Source organism: Grammomys surdaster, unplaced genomic scaffold, assembly GCF_004785775.1.
Source record: "Grammomys surdaster isolate TR1022 unplaced genomic scaffold, NIH_TR_1.0 182, whole genome shotgun sequence".
Classification (NCBI taxonomy): domain Eukaryota; kingdom Metazoa; phylum Chordata; class Mammalia; order Rodentia; family Muridae; genus Grammomys; species Grammomys surdaster.
The window spans coordinates 2553777-2569092 of NW_021604627.1; the positions used below are offsets into that span (position 1 = coordinate 2553777).

The following is a 15316-nucleotide window of genomic DNA, read 5'->3' on the forward strand; positions in this document are numbered from 1 at the left end:
TCTATAGGAATTTTTGACACTCAGCAAAAGAGAAGCTGAGTTGAGGTAGTATTTAATTTGGACTTAGTGTCCCTTTAAGACATCCCTAGCTATCTCAGCTAGGAACAGTTTTCAAGGAATTCTCACAACCCCCTTGGGTAGACTCTCTCAGCAATAGAACATGAAGACACTGGCTCAGAGGTATTTTTCAGTGTAAGCTTGCCCCACAGTGCCAAGAACAGGAAGTATTTGGGTAGCAGAGGATAATCTGGTCTGAAAGACACAATCAGTTTTTCACTCACCTACTCACCAGACATAAAAATTTACAAACATGAAACCATTCTCATCCACACCTACACCAAACAGGAATTCTCTCCTGTTGGAAATACATTTGGGATTGGGGCTTTAACTCAGGAAAGGAGTGCTTGCCCAGGATGAAGTCCAACTTCAGCACTGCTTTAGACTGTGTGAGGTTGCCTACACTCATACATAATACTAACCTTGGGAAGTGGAAGAGGAAAGAGAATCAAAAGTTCAAGGCAATTCTTTTTTTTTTTAAAGATGTATTTATTTATTTATTTATTTATTTATTTATTTATTTATTTTATGTATTCACCATTCCTCTCTTCAGACACACCAGAAGAGGGCATCAGAGCCCATTAAAGATGGTTGTGAGTCACCATGTGGTTCAAGGCAATTCTTGACTGTCAAGTTTGAGGCCAGCCTGGGCTACAGGATACCTTGCCTGTCTTAAAATAAGGAAAGTAGCCAGGCGGTGGTGGCGCACGCCTTTAATCCCAGCACTTGGGAGGCAGAGGCAGGCGGATTTCTGAGTTCGAGGCTAGCCTGGTCTACAGAGTGAGTTCCAGGACAGCCAGGGCTGCACAGAGAAACCCTGTCTCGAAAAACAAAACAAAAAAAAAGAAAGAAAGAAAGAAAGAAAAAAAACAAAATAAATAAATAAATAAATAAATAAATAAATAAATAAATAAATAAGGAGAGTGTAGCAATGGGACCTCCGGGAGGAAAGATCAATTGTCCCCGGACGGAGTTGAAAAAGAAGTTGTTCAAGCTCCGCAGGGTACTAAGCAGGGATCGGACGGAAGCGCCAGGTGGTCGGGGCTGTGATAGAGGAAGGGCTGACTACAAGGCACCACCTCAAGAAGCGGACGTCCAGTGCTCGTGCCAACATCACGCTGTCTGGGAAGAAGCGCAGGAAACTCTTGCAGCAGATCCGACTTGCCCAGAAAGAAAAAGCAGCCATGGAAGTGGAAGTCCCTTCCAAGTCAGCCACAGCCCAAACGACAAAAGAAGATAAAAGCTCCCCAGGATGTAGATATGGAGGATCTTGGAGATGAGAGCTAAAGTTCCTACATCTTCTACCAGAAGATTCTCAACAGCACCTAGAAGGATTTGGAGGACTTTGGAAAAAATATTACCATACTTCATTCTCCCAGACACCTCTTCTATGATGGACCATTGACCTCCCCTGGAGGTATATATTGGGAAGGAAGAGACACAGAGACACTGGAGAGGGCCCTTTGTAGCAGTTAGCTCCTTTTGTAATAAAGCTTTAGTACTTTTAAAAAAATGAGGAAAATAAATCTATTCGATGACACAGCATAGATAATTATGAATGTACCATATATTTCTTTTCATTCAAATATGTTTGTTTGTTTGTGGATGGGAGCACACATGCCATAGCTCTTGCATGGAGGTCAGCGCTAACTTGAGGAACCTGGTTCTCTCCATTTATCCGCTGCGTTTTGGGGATGGAACAGAAGTCATCAGGTGGCATTGGTGTCAGGCAGGCGCCTTCACTTGCTGAGCCACCTCCTTGGTTTCACTTTTTCTTTCCTAATAGAATTTTGGGGAAACAGAATCAAATCAGAATCCCTGGATTGCAAGGGCAAACAGTGAACAGGTCTGTGCACTGCAAGTTTTATCTACACGGTAACTTAGACCATGTCTTCAAGTACCTGATGCCTCCTGTGCTAATGGAATCTGGCAATCCCGGATCAAATGACAGGCAAAATTGCCACCAACACAGCAAAATACACTAAAGATACTTATTTCTCAGTGACTCAATTTTTATTCCACAGGGATAATTCAGTCATAGAATTCTGTAGCTCTCAGTACAATGTAGAAGCGATTTCAGAAGGCATTTGAGTTGTTCCCTCATCTCGGATTAACTTTTTATTCTTCACAGAATTATAGATTCAACCAAAAATTAACCAACCAACCTGCAAGCCAAATGATAAGACAGAAAGTATCTTAGAGATGTAAGAGGAGGTGAGTTGATAAAAATATCATGTTCCAGTGTGAGCATCAGAGGATTTTGAAATTCTTTTTCAAAATTGTTATTTAAAGTATTACTGTGGTGTTGTGTGTATAATATGTGTTGCGTATGGGCCACAAAACACATGTGGAGGCCAAGGACAACTTCGTAGAGTTGGTTCTCTCTTGACTGCTTTTAAGTATTTCCTGGGGATTGAACACGGCTCTCTAAGCTTGTGTGGCAAGCAGCATTACTCACTGAGCAAACTCACCTGCCCTAGAATTTGTCTAGTGTTTTAAGTTCACAATTTTTTGGACTCTCTCAAATACTTAATCATCCCTAGAATCTCCTATCCTCTTCTTCAAAATCTCCAAATTTCATAATCTCTTTCCCGCACAAAGCCAGTATTAGCCTCTGCTGTTGGCGCATGACCCCTTGTGGTGCATACTACCTACCTACCAGACCGCGCCATTTTCAGAGTGAGTCATGCTTGGAGGTCTATGTCTTGAGAGATGGAAGAAAGAGCCAAGTCTAAAATGCTATCATCCTCTCATATAAGAAAACTGGGTTTGGAATCCACGGTGATGAAACAATGGGGCGAATTCAATCAGCTGGCTCCCACTATAGAGACTGGTTGGCAAAGGAAAAAGGAAAACCGAGCGGACCCACCTAAGCAGACTGCAGTTTTCTATTTAGCCACACGATGGCGCTGAAAGCGTGGTCGGTCACTTCAGACAAACCTCAGTAGGAGCTAATCAAAAGGGAAGCTGGTTTTTCATGTTCCCACCTTTTTCCTTTTTCATGTTCCCTGCCTTTTCCCCCTTGTCAAGCCTCAGTGCCCTTACTATTGTTCCATTCTCTTTCAGTTAAAGTCGTCACAAATCGTTTTTGTTTGCTAAGTCAACTGTGGCCCACAGTTCGTCTTCTAGACAACTTTCCCTGCTCCTTATAGTTACGGTTTATGTTCTTATTAACCTACAATAAGAATTTTCTGACTCAGAGCTTTCAGGACTTAAAGCCATAGTCTTAGTTTCATATTCGTTTGATTATTTGCTCTCAGCTTGTGTTTCGTGTATATTTCTCCATGCTCTCAGTCAAGGTTCTGTATAAAGCCTTATCTTTATTTTTAAAAAAAAAGCTTCCATGTGCATCTGACTAAGAGAGATATGGTCCCATCTGATTTTACTGGGGGCCCTAGTGAACTCCAAATTACTCCTATATTACACACACACACACACACACACACACACACACACACACACACGCGAAGAGCAATTTGGGCCAGCATGATGGCTCAATGGGGAACGGCACTTACTGTCACCAATCTTGATGACCTGACTTTCATCCCCAGGACCCACACAATGCAAGGAAAGAACAAACTTCCACAAGTTGTCCTCTGACCTCCATGTAATGTGGGCTGCGGCACACCTCCTCCCTGACTCGTGCCCCACCACAATGCATAAATGTTGTTTAGATTTTGTTAACAGAAGCTAGAGTCATCTGAGAACAGGGAACCTCAACTGAGAAATGCCCTCATTAGATTGGCCTGTAGGAAAGTCTATGGGGGCATCTTCTTGATTAATGATTGATGTGGGAGGGCCCAGTCCACTGAGGGCTGTGACACCCATAGGCAGATGGTTGTGGATGGTTAAGAAAGCAGGCTGCGCAAAGATATGGGGAGCAAGCCAGTAAGCAGCACCCCTCCATGGCCTCTGCATCAGCTCCAGCCTCCAGGCTTCTGCCCTGACTTCGTTCATAATGGCCTGTGGTAGACACGGACAAGCCAAATAAATCCTTTTCTTCCCAGGTTGCTTTTGGACAGTATTTTATCATAGCAATAGAAGCAAAGTAAGACATGTAATGGGTTTGTTTTTTGTTTTTGTTTTTTAAAGATCAACTTGCCTAAGAAAGACAGTGGTAGAAAAAGAAGAGTCTGCCTTCCAGATACAATCATCCATTTTCCAGGAGGGCATTGGATGCGACCACCTCCTCAACCCTCACTTCCATCACTATCCTGAGCATTTTGGCCAACGTCACTGGCTCAGAACACATCTCACAGAGCTGACCGCCTTCTTAACCTCTTTGGAGAGTTTTGTCATGCAGCAGGCCCTTAGCTGGGACATGAACTTGGCAAATGGCGGGAGGGACACACTCTTGGTACTAAACCACATGAAGACTCAAAAGGCAAGCTCTGTAAACTGCCATGGTGATCTCCCGAGTGTAAAAACACAGGAGCTCTGGCCTCTCACGTGTTTAAGGCGTTCTGAGGCCATAGTGCCATTGGCTGAGGTACAGTTGACAAAGAAAAGCTCCCTAGCCCACAGACCTTACACACACACACACACACACACACACACACACACACACACACACACACGCTACACCACACACATACACATATACATTAATAATAATAATAATAATCAATTTTTAAGAGAATATCCCTAAAACTCCTGGTATATGTGGGTTACCTACAAACATTGACTTTGTTACTAACATTACTCCAACACCCACCCAAGGGAAACAACGCTGGCAGTGTTGGAAAGCAAGCTCAAAGAAATCCTTATTTAGATGCACATTTCTATGTCTCTTACAAAGTCTTGACCACTATTCTAATCCAGATTGGGAAGGGAAGAAAGATGAAACTTAACATGGTCCTTAGGAATGCAAACCATTTAATTAGATGCCAAGGATGGGAAGTCTTGATTCAGAGCCTGAAATGGCTAATAAGCTTTTATTGTTGCCATTACTTAGAGGTTTTTATAGAACTTCGGGCTTGCAATGTGCTCTCCAGTCACTTGAAAGGATCTAAGTTTGTTAACGGTGAGTTGAGAAGGGATTTCATTCATCAGGAGAGCCAGCATGCATAATATTTAAGTATTTAAGAATTATGGCCCAGCTGTGAGAACCTATGAAATGCCCTTCATATGGATGCAGGAAATGCTAGTTAGGGACCTAGGCCGTGAATGTCGATACCAATGACATGACCTTGCTGAGTCTGCAAGGCGGAGCTTCTGCAAGTCAGGAAATGAAGAAGTTTCCAGAATGAACATTAGCTAGCCCTAGTTACACATGTGGTGCTTTTGGCCCTCATATGACTTTGAAGATTTTTCTGAAGGGGCTTTGAAGGTCTAATGGATGATCATATTATTAAATCATATGTACTTGCAATATGGCTTAATTTGTAGACCTCTTAGGATTCTGGCAGACCTGCTGTGGTTGGACGCATATGGGGCACCAATTTCTCCACCAATATTACCAGTGGGGACATTTGAAAAACCCAATTGTCCTTCTCATGTGTACCAAAGGCAAGTGTGGGCCCTTAGGTCGTTGGAGGTATCAGGTAGCTTCTATCATCAGGCTGCCTAACATATTCAAGGCCAGAGACATACACCAATAAGTGCTGCTACATTCAAGTGGACTCAGCTATTTGGGGCTATCTAGTTGAGGGCTAGCCAGGAATATGATCATAGAGATGTGAGAAGCCACGATCTATATATGAGCCGATTTGATCTTCTGTGTCACATCTATTAGCAGTCCAGGAGTTAAAGCAAGTCATGTGACTAAGCGAACATCTAGAAGTGGAGGCCTGCTGTGAGAAGGCTCTGTGAATCCCATGACAACCGGATGGATGGAAGGAGTGAGACTGTAAGTTTCCAGAATAAGTATGAGCTTTCTTTAATTAAATGTTTGGAGCTTTTGACCTACACATGACTTTTGAATATTTTTCCAAAAGGACTCCTGTCATTATTCATGACACCAAGTTAAGTAAGTCCAGCCAACCTTTGTCTCTTAGAATAGTTCCGAGGCCAAAACCCATGGAGAAATGTTTCCCCAGCTTTGCTGAAGTATGATTGACAGACAAACACTGTGTATATTTAAGACGAGACACATGAAGCTTTGACATATATCTTAGTTAGGGTTTTACTGCTGTGAACAGACACCATGACCAAGGCAACTCTTATAAGAACAACATTTAAGTGGGGCTGGCTCACAGGTTCAGAGGTTCAGCCCATTATCATCATGGCAGGAAACTTAGTACCATCTAGGCAGACATGGATGGCACAGAAGTTCAGCTGGAGGTACTGAGAGTTCTAAACCTTGTTCCAAAGTCAAACAGGAGAAGACTGGCTTCCAAGCAGCTGGGAGAAGGTTCTCAAAGCCCACACTTCTTCCAAAAAAGGCCACACCTCTTAATAGTGCCACTCTTTGGGCTAAGCATATTCAAATAACCACATTTCATTCCCTGACCCCCATAGGCTTGTTCAAACACATGAGTGTCATAGCACAATGCAAAATATATTTACTTAACTTCAAAAATCGCCCAGCCTATAACAGTCTCAACAATATTAATAGTCCAAAGTTCAAAGACTCTTCTGAGATTCATGCAATCCCTTAACTGTAATCCCTTAAGAAATCAAAATAAAAAAGATCATGTACTTCCAATATCATGCAGGATATATATTACTACTCCAAAATGTCACAGTGAGGAAATACAAAGCAAGACCAAAAACCAACTGAGCAAATTCTAAACTCAGCATCTCCATGGCTGATGTCAAAGGTCTCTTTAGATCTCCAACTCCTTTCACCTTGTTGACTCCAACACAATTCTTTCTCCTGGGCTGGTTCCACTCCATTTGCAGCTTTCCTGGACAGATAGTCCATGGCTCTGGCATCTCAAACATCTTGGAGCCTCCAAGGCAACTCAATGTTACAGTTTCTTGTTCCAATGTCTGGGATCCACACATGATCTTCTGTGCTCCTCCAAAGGGCTGGCATCACTTCTCTAGCCCTGCCCTCTGTAGCACTCTAAACTTAGGTTGATCCATTCCACTGCTGCTGCTGCTCTTGGGGATCACCCCATGGTACTGGCATCTCCAATACACTGGGGTCTTCCACTGCAACTAGGCTTCGCCAATAGCTTCTCATAGGCTCTCTTCATGGTGCCAAGCCTCAACTTTCTTGCAGGACCGCTTCAGTTCTGGATCATCAACTGCAACTGAGGCTGCACCTTCACCAATGTCCTTCCCTGGCCTCTCACAGTGCCAAGCCTCAGCTGCTCTTCATGACCCCTTCATACCTTCAAAACCAGTACCACCTGGGTGACTCTTACACATTACCAAGTCCAGCTGCAGCACGAGGTACAACCTTGGCTATCACTGGAACACAGCTTCTTTGTGCTCTCAGAAAACACTTTCCAGAAGAGTTCGTTCACCTCAGTAGTGCTGGTCTCTTCTTAATCACCACTAATTTCTTAGCTCCAGCTAACCAGCATCAATTGTCCCAGTAGCCTCCTTTTCTTCTTGACTATAAAGCCAGAGCTACATGGCTGAAGCTGCTGAGTTCTGCTGCTTGCTGGGGCTGGAACATGGCCTCCTTGTTCTATTACATTATCACCAGCTTTCTGTTTTCCAACTCCTTCACTGCCTAAGCTCGGCTGTCCTGGAACTTCCTCTGTAGACTGACCTTGAACTCAGAGATCTGCATGACTCTGTCTCCTGAGTTCTGGGATTAAAGGCATGTGCCACCCTGCCTGGGCCTAAGCTTTTCATGGCCTCTATTCCTCAGATCTGGATTAAAAGCCTGTGTCTTCCAGCCTCAAGATCTGGCTGACAGTTGTGCTCTCCATTTCTGGATTGTACTTCATTACAGATTAACAGTCCAAATGAAAACAATAACCAAGTCACCGGTTCAACTGCAAAAGCATAAAATTAGCAGGGTGGGATCTTGCTTTGAAGTCACCACTCCCTTAATCCCTTTATCTCCTTGAATATAGGATTCAGCTCTGTTCTACTTCCTGGTGCCTCATTATTGTTTGCACCATACATTTTGTACTTTTCCTTTCTAAGCTTGCTACACTTCATCAAAACAATCCTCATGAGACTAAATAGCACAGCATCTAAACTGGATTGTTTTGAGACTTCCTTTGTCTTCACCTTAGCCTCTGGCAGACTCTTTGGACAAGGACAAAAAGCAGCCACATTCTTCACCAAAATATCACAAGAACAGTCTCTCAGCCACATATTAAAATTCCTCTCCTCTGAAACCTCTAGAACCAGGCTTCCACAGTTCAAATCACCCTCAGCAACAAAGTTTTCCATATTCTATTAGGATGGCCCATTAAACCCCATTTAAAGCATTCCATTGCTTTCTAAATCCAAAGTCCCCAAATCCACATTCTTCCAACAAAAAACATGGTCAGGCCTATCACAGCAATACCCCAGTCCCTGATACCAACTTCTGTCTTAGTTAGAGTTTTACTGCTGTGAACAGACACCATGACCAAGGAAACTCTTATAAGGACAACATTTAATTGGGGCTGGCTTAAAGGTTCAGAGGTTCAGTCCATTATCATCAAGGCAGGAACATGGCAGTATCCAGGCAGGCATGGAGCTGAGAATTCTACATCTTGTTCCGAAGTCATACAGAAGACTGGCTTCCAGGCAGGTAGAAGAGTCTCAAAGCCCACTCACAAAGTGACACACTTCCTCCGACAAAGTCTCACCTACTTCAACGAGGTCACACCTCCTAATAGTGCCACTCCCTGAGCCAAGCACATTCAAACCAGCATAACATAGCACCACTATATAGTACCACAACATAGGTATACATTCCTGTCTGCCACTTCCCAGAGCTCCCTCTTGTGTGGACTAGGTCATTTATTACAATATTCCTGGCAAATTTCATATACTGCATAAAATCCCATCTGAAGTGGAAACTTCTAGTCTCTTTGAAAAGTTAGTTATGTCAAATGATGTTTTGCTGGAGCGCACAGGTGAAAGGATGTCTTGCTAAAGCAAACACATGAAAGGACATGTGATGTTTAGAAAGAATATAAATATGACCCCACACACAGTGGGTGCTAGAGCATTAAATTTGTCTTGTTCAGGCTGGAGAGATGGCTCAGCAGATGAGAGCACTGCAACCACATGGTGGCTCACAACTGCCTGGGATCTGATGCCCTCTTCTGGTATGCAGGCATACATGCAGATAGAGCACTCATATACATAAAATAAATAAATAAAAAACTTTTTAAAAAAAAAAAAAAAGTTTGCCTTGCTCTGCTTTGCTAGTCTTCACTGATGACATTTGTGTATTGGTTTGCCTTACATTGCATTGCTGAGCTATGCTTGTGGTTACTTCACAGACAGAAACTTGCCAAAGAATTTCTCATGAGGTTCTTGTGGCTTCTTGTGACTTCTGCAGACTTCAGTGGATTGGCGAGCCTTGTGGTTTCTTCTGGATTGACCTGTCCTTGCTGATCCCTGTGTGGTGTCTGCCAGGTGGACTGGACTACAGCTCCTGATTCGTGTTTGGTGTTTGTTAGTGTACTGGATTGAGAAGAAAGAAGATTGGAACTGACCCAAAGAACTATTTCTAAACAGGTTCACTCCCCTTGTATTTTAATAACCATTCTTTTTCAGTACCTCTGGTTCTGGTGGGTGTTGGGCTAGAGGGAAGGTTGAACCCTTATTAAAGTAGGCTGTGAAAAATATACAACTACACCCATCATGCTTTCTGAAGTTACAGTCTGTTGTGAATTGCCTGACGTGGTCTTTGTGAGAGTCTGAGGATGGACAAGCGCTTCATTAGGGTGAAGGGTTTGGGGGGTATTTTGTCGTTGTTGTTGTTGTTTTCCCAAAAGTACTTTTCCCCAAACCTTTTGGAAGCCAGGAAACAGAGACTTTAATGTAAGGAGTAGACGATGCTGAAATCTCCCAGTGCTTTATAGATTACAGTTGGAGATGTCATTGCTAACATTCCTATTATTAGATTTCATGTAGCTTTGGCAACACAGGAAAGCTTTCAGTTCCAAGTTGGGACTTAAGAGGTCAGTCATTGAGCTGGCAATTGTGACTGAGACAACCCAAGTAAACTTTACAATAGAGGACAAAGAGTAAGAGCCCAAGCCATTTTTGTAGTAATAGACAAAAGAAAAAAAAAACCTGACTGTGACAACCTTAACAACAGACGTATGTCACCTGCTGAGAGTAAAGTGTGGGTCTCATTGAGGTGATGGATTAGTCACTGAGACATTCAGAAAGAGACAGGAGCAGGTGAGATGACTCAGTGGCTAAAGGTGCTGGCCTTCGAGTCTGATGTCTTGATTTCAATCCCTGTACGCCATAGGTAAACAGAGAAGCAACCCCTGCTAGTTGGTTTTTTTTTTTTTTTTGGCCTCCACATATGCACCATTGACCAGGCACACCCACACACATGCACTCAGCCACCCCCCCATACACATGTGCTCACACACACATGCACAGATACACACATGCACACACCCACACACATGCACATACACACACACACAGGCATCCACCCATTCACATGCACACATACATACACATGCACTGTGATGGTTTCAATGTGCTTGGCTTGTGGGAAGTGACACAATTAAGAGGAGTGGCCTTGTTGGCATAGTGTGGCTTTGTTGGAGCAAGTGAGTCCTTGTAGGGGTGAGGCCTTTAAGGTCCTATGATTAAGCTCCACCCAGGGTGGCAGAGAGCCTCCTCCTGGCTGGCTGAGGAACACAGTCTCTCCTGGTTACTTTTGAATATCTGCCTACATGCTGCCATGCTTCTTCCCACCGTGATGATAATAGACAACCTCTGAAACTGTTAGCCAGCCTCAGTTAAATGTTGTCCTTTATAAGAGTTGCCTTGGTTATGGTGCAATAAAACTCTAAGACAGGCACCCACTTGCACAGATACCTATATACAGTCAGGCACCAACCCACATGTATCTACCCACACAATGCACCCCCCACCTCCCCACGTGCACACACTTACTGCATCTACCCCCACACATGCACAATACCCACATATGCACCCACAAACTCAAACGCATCCACACATAGACCTACAGACACACCTGCACCCACCCACATACACACACATATGCACACACACATGCAAACACACATGTACACACACACATACACACACAAACTAACACATGTTTTTAAAAAGTATTTTTAACTCAACTCCATCACCTCAGCTCCTGTGTAATAAATGTTACCTTATAGACACCTCTGGAAACAGGTGTGCTTCTCCTGACAAAAATGCTAGAGCTAGGTATATTTGAATCGCCTGGACCTTGTCTGTTACATAAAATAGTCCTCAGTTACCTGTGCCAAGGTATATGTCCTATGTATATCTATATAAAACTCTTACTCAAATAGATTAAAGAAGGATTCTGGTGGCTTGGAAGATGATTCAGCAGGATGCTTTCCATGCCAGCATGAGGACCTGAGCTCAGATCCGGACACCTACTTAAAAGCTGGGTGTGTCCGTGAACACCTGTAACCTCAGGACTAGGAGTAGAGGAACCCAGAGCAGGTCACTGCAGGGGGCTTTCTGGATAGTCAGGGTAGCCAAAGCCACAAGCTCTAAAATATGAAGTGGAGAAGTCAATTTCTGGCCTCCACATGCACACACATAGGCAAGCACACTCGGGCTCAAACACAGGCATGCATGCAAACACATATATACGCAGACTACACTGTTGTTGGGGAAACAGCTCAATGGCAAAGTGTTTGCCTAACATGTGTAAGGTCCTGGGTTCAAATACACCCCCTAACATGCATAGACATATGTTGCACTCTGGGGGGATGGGGGTGGCAAGATCCTCCTACTTTTAAACTAGTAGTTGCATCTTGTTGATTTAGACACTGACAGATACATCGCCTCAGACCTAGAATTGTCCACTTAAAAAGAATTCTTTCCAAAGACTCAGTAGAATAGGCTAGAACATAGAGTGTGTTATTCAGTCTCTATTTGCTTAATTGGCCAGTTTATATTAACCTGCTTCAGCCAAAGGCTTCTTATGACAGGCATACATACTGCTTTAAAGGCAGCTCATTTCACTGACTCCCCAGTAACTGTCACTTCACAGGACTTCCAAGTTGTTGGAGGGATGTTATAGACTTTTATACAAGAACACAGAACTCAGAAAAGGTCGGAATGGCATCACCTTATGAGTGTAGATCCAACGTTCTGGCTTACCCAAGGCCACCTACTAGTCAGGTGACAATAGAGTTTGAAGTAAAACTCTGGGGTCAAAGGCTTATCTTGTAAATTTTACTTTATATTCATGAAAATGCCAGCATTGGCCACAGAGAAAGTCTTCCTTAGACTTATGCTACAACAGTCAGAAAGCATTTGAAATAATATCTCAGGGTGTTCAAAAATAATATACATGTACATTTGTTTATCTATACTGGTGAAAGTATTAAGTGACATAGAAAAGCAACCCTAAATTATATTTGATGGAATTCATAGCCCGATAAAGAAGATTTTGCATTAAAGGAAATCAAGTTATTGTAAGATGCACAGGAGGCTGGAGGTAGACCTTAACATGGACAAGATACTGATACAATCCCCAGTACTGCCCTCTCCACCCCAAAACATAGCATTAAAAGATTTATCGTCTGGTTAGCATGCTTGCCTAGCCTTCATTAAGCCCTGACTTTGGTCCCTGCATAAACCAAGTGCGGTAGGCAATGCCTAGAATCCCAGAGCTCAGAAGTTAAACCCAAGAGGATCAGATACATTGGGTCATTCTTGGTGACAAAAGTTAATTGGTTAAACTTTATCATAGATATGTTGTTATCCGGAAAAAAAAAAGCTGTGTAGCTAAGGTTGGATACCATCTGCAGTTTGGGAAATCCATTAGTGTGGTGGTTCTCAACCTGTGGGTCAAGACTCCTTTGGGAGTGGAACAAACCTTTCACAGGGGTCACCTAAGACCATCGGAAGACACATTATAATCCACAATAGGAAAACTACAGTTACCAAGAGACAATGAAAATAATTTTATGGCCGGATGGTGGCAGCACACGCCTTTAATCCCAGCACTTGGGAGGCAGAGGGAGGCGGATTTCTGAGTATTTCTGAGTTCAAGGCCAGCCTGGTCTACAGAGTGAGTTCCAGGACAGCCAGGGCTACACAGAGAAACCCTGTCTCGAAAAACAAAACAAAAAAAAAAGGAAGGCTTTAGGCATTCCTGGTAACTCTGTAGTTTACAGGGTTAACTTTACATTAGTATGGGCTATAGAGAAACGTTATGGGGAAATTTTAACTTTGCTGCAACAGGTAGTTTCCAAGAGTGTGAAGAAAGTGTTCACCTCCCCCCCGCCCCCGTTTCTAAGCAACAAAGGGTGGGCAAAGCCCGACACCTCTGCCCACTTCCTGACAGTCACTTTCACAAAAGACAGAGCCCTCCCCTGCCTCCGAACCCTGCCTCAGAAAACAGAATGCCAATACCATAAGTCACGTGCCCCTGTGGACACACTTTGATCAGGTTTTGGTGGTGGTCACATAAACTACAGAGAGACACTTCCCTCTGCCACTGGACCAAGAACTAGCTGGCTCTGTGCCAAGCTAGTGCTGGTGTCCATCCGTTAGGGTGGCACCGGTCTCTCTTGCAGAAACAGATGGCTTCAAAGGCTCTTTCCTTGCTGGCTTTCCCCATAATGGTGCTCTAGAGTAGTGCAGCAGCAGCAGCAGCAGCAGCAGCATCCAAGGTTAATGGGACCCTCACGTGCCCTGCTTTCTGATCCACTGATACCTGGCTAAGACCCAGGGTGAAGAGGTTCAGGTTTAAGCAGGAAGCCTTCCCAGCAGCAGCCAGCAACGTGCAAGTGACAGCCTGGGCTGGGCACTGCTGGTCTGTGTCTCAGATGTCAGGATTGAAATAAATGAAGGCCAGAGGGAAGTGCAATCACTCTGGCCAGTACAGCTGTCACACAGCCCACTGCCTTGAATCAAAATGACAAAATAACCATATTTTGTCAAAAGTCAAAACCAAGTGAAACTGTTTACTTAACTCAATAGATCCAAAATAGTATCATTCCAACCTGTGATCCATGCGAACCATGAGACAGTCTGGATTAGGGTTTTGTGCTGTTTGAAATCTGCCATGTATTCTACACTGCAGCTCAGAGCAGCCAGTTTCAAGTGCTCAGTAAACACACGCTAGTAATTCTCATGAAGGAAAAGCATAGCATGGAGTTTCAACAGAGGCTACCTCTACAGGGGACATCTTCCTTTTCAGCAGCAACCAAGCAAATCAAGTGGTAGGGAGGGCAAGGCAAGGCAGCAAAAGGTGAGGTGAGCTTCCTGTTGAAATCCCCTTTTCACCTGAGATGCTACCAGAAAGTGCCACTCGCAGTAGGGGTTGGGTCTTCCCTGTCAATCAGCCAATCCCAACACTTCTTTAGGTGGGGCTCCTCACTCAAGTGATTCTAATTTGTGGCCAGATGTGATCAACAAACAAACAAAACCAGCAGCATAATCAATTGTGTATTACAACAAGCAAACAAAGGAAATTAATAATGAAAAGAAAAAGCATCCTGGGCTGAGAATCTAAAGCACTTGCCTGGTATGCACAAAGCACTGGGTTCAAGCCCCTGTACTGACCAAACTAGTCATGGTGGTGCCTGACTGTAATCCCAGCACACAGAAGACAAAGGCAGGAGGACGTCATCCTCTGTTATAATGAGTTCAAAGCTAGCCTGGGCTACACAAGATCCTGTCTCAAAAAAACCAAAACCAAATCAAAACACCCAGATTAGTTTTGAGTGGCCATACCCAGAATTGTGCTGCTAATGGGACCTCAGGCTGGCGCCACTATGCTGGGGGAATTCATACCACTCCACTAATAAAGAAAGGCCTTGACAAAACGCATGTGGTATGTTGTGGTTTACAATATCCACCTCAGCTCTGTACAGAGTCCTTACTGGAGTAGTGAAATCACCAGAAGCCCTGCAAACAGATGTGCAGTTAAACTGCATCCTCTGGAGGGCATGGCGTCTAAAGACAGGCAATTACAGGAAATCACCAATAATCAAAAGCCAGCCTGATCTGCAGAGCAAGCTCCAGGACAGCCAGGGCTACACAAAGAAACCCTGTCTCAAAAAACCCAAAACCAAACAAAATCAACTGCTATCGAAAATGTGGGAGTTGGGGAGTTATGGTGCTAAGTGTGCACCTAGCACTCAGGATGCCTTGGCTTCTAGCCTCAAGACAGATAAAAAAGAAAAGGGAAGGGAAGGGG

The 15316-nt window shown here is 43.8% G+C and overlaps 1 pseudogene; it reads left to right on the forward strand.

Annotated features, from left to right (window-relative positions):
* Nucleotides 1-988: 988 nt before the first annotated feature.
* Nucleotides 989-1491, forward strand: LOC114621518 (annotated as a pseudogene).
* The last annotated feature ends 13825 nt before the right edge of the window (nt 1492-15316 follow it).